Below are 5470 nucleotides of genomic sequence, written 5' to 3'. Positions count from 1 at the left end.
TGAATTTAAAGTTGGGGCAATAGCTTGTTAATTTTGGTACCTAGGAAATTTGAAGTTTTACCTGCTTTGTGAATACTATTTTGCCGGGGAAGCATAATCTGTAATTTCTATAGAAGAAAAATTCGTTGATGTACTATCTCCAGCCCCCATCCCTAAGAGTGGAAAATGTAAAGATATAAGAATGAAACATTTAAGTCTTATACAGAACATCCATGGCTACTCTAACAAAAAAAAAACAAAAAAAAAAAAAACAACACAAAATACAGGATACAATTTCCCAGAGGTACTACCCCCTCGGAATCGTCACTCCAATTAGGAGGAAAGAGGAGGACTCACAGCTAAACATTCCTTATAGATTTTGAAAATAGCTTCGTTTTTTTACAGCAAATAATCGAAAAAACCCCAATCCTAAGTTCCAAAAAATACTATTTTTTGTATCCTCAATAAAGCAGGAATTTTTAGCCTCCCCCCCCTGTATTTTCAGGAAGTCGTGACGCTTCTTGGAACAAAAAAAAAAGACTGGAGAAATTTGTCTTATTGCGATCACGATTGCAAATCCGTTTTCACAGCTAGGAAGGAGCACTGAAAGGGATTGAAAAGTGGATAAACATATTTAAAGTTTTATAGAAACGGTCTTAATCTCCCTTCTCATCGTTAACTTGAACACCAGAGGAATAAAAAGACGTCGAGCATACAATTATTTATAGTTGCGCAACTTTTGAACAGATAATAATAGTTGTGGTACATAATTTTGATGAATGTGTAAGGTCAATATCATTCAAATAAATGAATTGAAAATGTACATAATTTTTGGCCTTCTATAGGTTTGAAGTCGTCCTGACCTCTATTACGCTATATAATATTGATTATGGAGGAGTATTGATCTACCATTTCATAATATGGAACTTGTTGGGATGTATTTGGTTTTAACTGCTGGTTTGTTGAAATAAATGTATTTTGAGGTCATTTCTTAAGAAGAGGTCTGGTTTGATTTAAAAAAAAAAAAACATAAAAAAAAAATATGAAAATGGAAAGTCAAGAACAAATGCAACCAGATATTTTTCCAATTAAGGTTTCTTTGGTTCTTAAACTTTAATTTATATGTCTTCATGGCCAGAAATTTTTTGTCGATTAATTTTAAAGAAAAAGAATAATTCGCACTAAGAATCAACCCAACCATGTTTTTTCAAAGACTTATTATCCTTGATAAGTTTTCCTTGGTACCTTAAGGCGGAATTTAAAATTTCTGCCTTTCCAAGATTCAATCGAAGGGTCAGCTGGGCCCCTTACGCTATTGTTTCGTATCCTTAGCCGTATCTGAGAATTTGCAAATACGCCCCTTTGATGGACTTGATGCTCATAATGTCTTTTTATTGAGTTTCAACTTAACACCCTTAGCCAATCCTGTAGTTTTGTAGCTACCCCATTCAGACAGCCTAGGTTCATATAATGTCTTCAGATTTAGTTCAAATACCCATCAACATTCCCTGAAAGTTTCAACACAACGCCCTTAGCTGTTCCTGACGTATTATAGATAACACATAGGCAGAAAGTGTCTTTTTACTTAGTTCAATAGCCCAATCAACAATCCCTGAAAGTTTTAACTTAAAACTCTCAGTCATTCCTCAGGTATTGGTGATAAGCCCTTTTGACAGCCTGGATGCGCTTAATCTCAACCTGTTTTAGTTCAAAATTCCTGATATTTCCCCTTAACTTAATACTGTTAGCTGTTTCTTAAGACATTCAGATACACAATCCTGATCTCTTGATGTATATAATGTTTTTTTTTATTTAGTCTAACATCCCTGTCAACATATCCTGAAAGCTTTAGCTTAAAACTCTTTATCGTCCTAAGATACTGCAGATACGTCTCTTTGACAGCCTGAGTGTACATAGTGTCATTATCATTCTTCATAGATCACAGATTATCATTCACATAGATCATTCTTCGAAAGTTCCGACTAAATAACCTTACCCATTCCTTTGATATTGCATATGCAACCTTTAGGCAACCTTGATCCACATACTGACTTCTGATTTCGTCCAACATCCTCCTCAACGTTCTTTGTTTCAGCTTGACACTTTCAGGCTTTTCTGAGATACTGAAGATATGCCCCTTTGGTGGTGTGGATACCCATAGTGTCCTTTGATTTAGTTGAGCATTGCCTGAAAATTTTAAACTGGATGTGAATACCTGTTTTCGAGATAATGCAGATATACCATTTTTATGATATGAATGCATATTATGTCTTTAGATTTAGTTCAAGACCCTTTTCATCTTGCCTTGAAAGTTTCTACTCAATACCCTGAGCTGTTTTTGAGATATTGCAGATATACCAGTTTGACAACCTTGATGCACTTGAAGTCTTTATATTTAGTTGAATATCTCCCTCAATATTCCCTGAAAGTTTTAAATTAAGGGCCTTAGCGGTTTCTGAGATATTGCAGATATGACCTTTTGACAGTCAATACAAACTTTGTGTCTTTTGGTTTAGTTCAGTGCCCAACATTTCCCTCAGCATCCCCTGAAATTTTCCTCTTAATACCTTATTCACTCCTAAGAAGTCGGAGATATGCCCTTTTACCAGCCTGCATCCACATACTGTATTTTGGTTTAATTAAAATTGCACTGAAAGTTTCAATTTAATACAATTATCTGTTTTTATAATATTGCAGATAAGCCTTTTTGACAACATGGATGCATGTAGTATCTTTTGATTTAGTTCAAAATCCCTCTCACCATACCCTGAAAGTTTCAATTTAAAACCCGAAGCCACTCGTTAGATATGGCAGATACACCGTATTTACAATCTGAATACGGATAGTCTCTTGATTATTTCAACATCCCTTTCGATACTCCCAGAAACTTCCGAATTGTTACCATTAGCCGTTCCTGAGATACCACAGATATTCCTTTTTGACAACTCGTATGTACATAGTGTCTTTATATGAAGCTCAAAATCCCCTCAATATTTTCTAAAAGTTTTAAACTAATACTTGACAACATAAATTTACATAGTCTTTTGACATATTTCAACATCCCCCTAAACATTCCCTGAAGGTTTCATCTTGATACCCCTGGGGCTTTTGGAAACCCAGGATCAAACATACCTCCCTTCCCCGATAACAAAAAAACCTATATGTAAACACAATGTCCCTCACATTTTCATGATGATAAATCTTAGACGTAAACAATAGGTAACTTGCACTTTGCAACTGTTGCTCCATGGGTTGTGAGGGTCATTCATTCGCTGAGGCATTCAATTTAACTAATCAAACAGTTCGTGGTAACGAACTGTAGTAAGGAGCGACCCGGCTCAATAGTAACCAAAACTCTAAAAAATGGAATTTTGATACCAATACCTACATCAAAAGAATCGCATTTTAATGCTGATTTTAAATATATAAGTTTCATCAAGTTTAGTTTTACCCATCAAAAGTTACGAGCCTGATAAAATTTGCGTTATTTTAGAAAATAGGGGGAAACGCCCCCTAGAAGTCATAAAATCTTAACGAAAATCACACCATCAGATTCAGCGTATCAGAGAACCCTGCTGAAGAAGTTTCAAGCTCCTATCTACAAAAATGTGGAATTTTGTATTTTTTGCTAGAAGGCAGATCACGGATGCGTGTTTATTTGTTTTTTTGTTTTTTTGTTTTTTTTTTTTGTTTTTTTCCCCAGGGGTGATCGTATCGACCCAGTTGTCCTATAATGTTGCAAGAGGGCTCATTCTAACGGAAATGAAAAGTTCTAGTGCCCTTTTTAAGTGACCAAAAAAATTGGAGGGCACCTAGGCCCCCTCCCACGCTAATTATTTTACCAAAGTCAACGGATCAAAATTCTGCGATAGCCATTTTATCCAGCGTAGTCGAAAAACCTTATAACTATGTCTTTGGGGACGACTTACTCCCCCACAGTCCCCATGGGAGGGGCAACAAGTTACAAACTTTGACCAATGCTTACATACAGTTATGGTTATTGGGAAGTGTACAGGCGTTTTCAGGAGAATTTTTTTGGTTGGGGGAGGGGTTAAGATGAGGGGGATATGCTGGGGGTACTTTCCATCGATAATTTGTCATGGGGGAAGAAAATCTCCATGAAGGGAGCGCAGGATTTACTAGCATTATTTAAAAAAAAACAATGAAAAAATAAATATGAAAAAGTTCTTTCAGCTGGAAGTAAGGAAAAGCATTAAAACTTAAAACAAACAGAAATTATTACCCATTTGAGGGGCTCACCTCCTCCTAATACCTCGCTCTTTACGCTAAAGTATTTTTAGTAATTTCAACTATTTATTCTACGGCTTTTGTGATTCTGGGGTCATTCTTAATGAATTTGGACAAAATTTAAGCATTAGTGTAAACAGCGAGGATCTGACAAGGGGGCGAACCCCCTCATATATGTAATAAAAATATGAGAATACAAAAGTTCTTTACGTAAGCTAATTTATAAGTTACGTAAATCTTTTACTAATAAAAATATTCGTAAAAAATTAAAAGTTCTAGTTGCCTTTTTAATTAACCAAAAAATCGGAGGGCAACTAGGCTTCCTCCCCCGCTCTTTTTTTCTCAAAAATCATTCGATCAAAATTATGAGAAAGCCATTTAGCCAAAAAAAAAAAAAAAAATGCAAATTTCGTTTTAATTATTCCTCTGCGGAGAGCCAAAATCAAAACATACATTGATTCAAAAACGTTCAGAAATTAAATAAAAAAAAACAAGTTTTTTTAACTGAAAGTAAGGAGCGACATTAAAACTTGAAACGAACAGAAATTACTTCGTATATGAAAGAGGCTGCTTCCTCATCAACGCCCCGCTCTTTACGCTAAAGGTTTTTACTGTTTTAAAAAGAAGAATTGAGAGACAGAGTCAAACTTTAGCGTAAAGAGCGGGGCATTGATGAGGAAGCAGCCTCTTTCATATACGAAGTAATTTCTGTTCGTTTTAAGTTTTAATGTCGCTCCTTACTTTCAGTTAAAAAAAACTTGTTTTTTTTTTATTTAATTGAATGTAGGCAGCACTATTGCGCTGCCTATGATAAAGTGAAAAATGAGATTATTTTATTCGCAAGCAATTTATTATTTACGAAGGAAATATACAGTAAATATAGGGTATCTTCCATCCCTTCAGCTCCCACTCTTGATTGGGAACTTTGAGACCGGGAGACTTGTATTGTGACGCTTTCCATGGATGTGGAATTTATTGAAAAGAAATTGTATGTGAGTGAAGGGCTGTGTAATGGGAGGTCGTGCGGACAAGGTTTATGAGCGGAGAACTGTATGAATTGGGAATTGTGTGGGCACATGGTGAGGGGCTGTGTGGTTAGCACTTCTTTTAGATTTTGTTTTTTCACGTTCGCAAAAACTCTTTCTAATCTCCTTTTTGGGAATCTTCCAATTCTTAGTAGTAACGAATATAGGTATAACGAATAAAATATTGAATATTTGGATTGGCCGTATCTGCATCTTCA

The 5470-nt window shown here is 35.4% G+C and overlaps 1 protein-coding gene across 1 annotated transcript in view; it reads left to right on the top strand.

Moving 5' to 3' along the window:
- LOC136041388 (fatty acid hydroxylase domain-containing protein 2-like) overlaps positions 1-5470 on the top strand; it is a gene marked incomplete at its 3' end in the record, with an annotated part of 27464 nt that overhangs the window by 21752 nt on the left and 242 nt on the right.

The sequence above is a fragment of the Artemia franciscana genome, unplaced genomic scaffold (assembly GCF_032884065.1).
Source record: "Artemia franciscana unplaced genomic scaffold, ASM3288406v1 PGA_scaffold_184, whole genome shotgun sequence".
In the NCBI taxonomy this organism is placed as follows: Eukaryota; Metazoa; Arthropoda; class Branchiopoda; order Anostraca; family Artemiidae; genus Artemia; species Artemia franciscana.
This window is presented reverse-complemented; position numbering and strand designations above follow the sequence as displayed.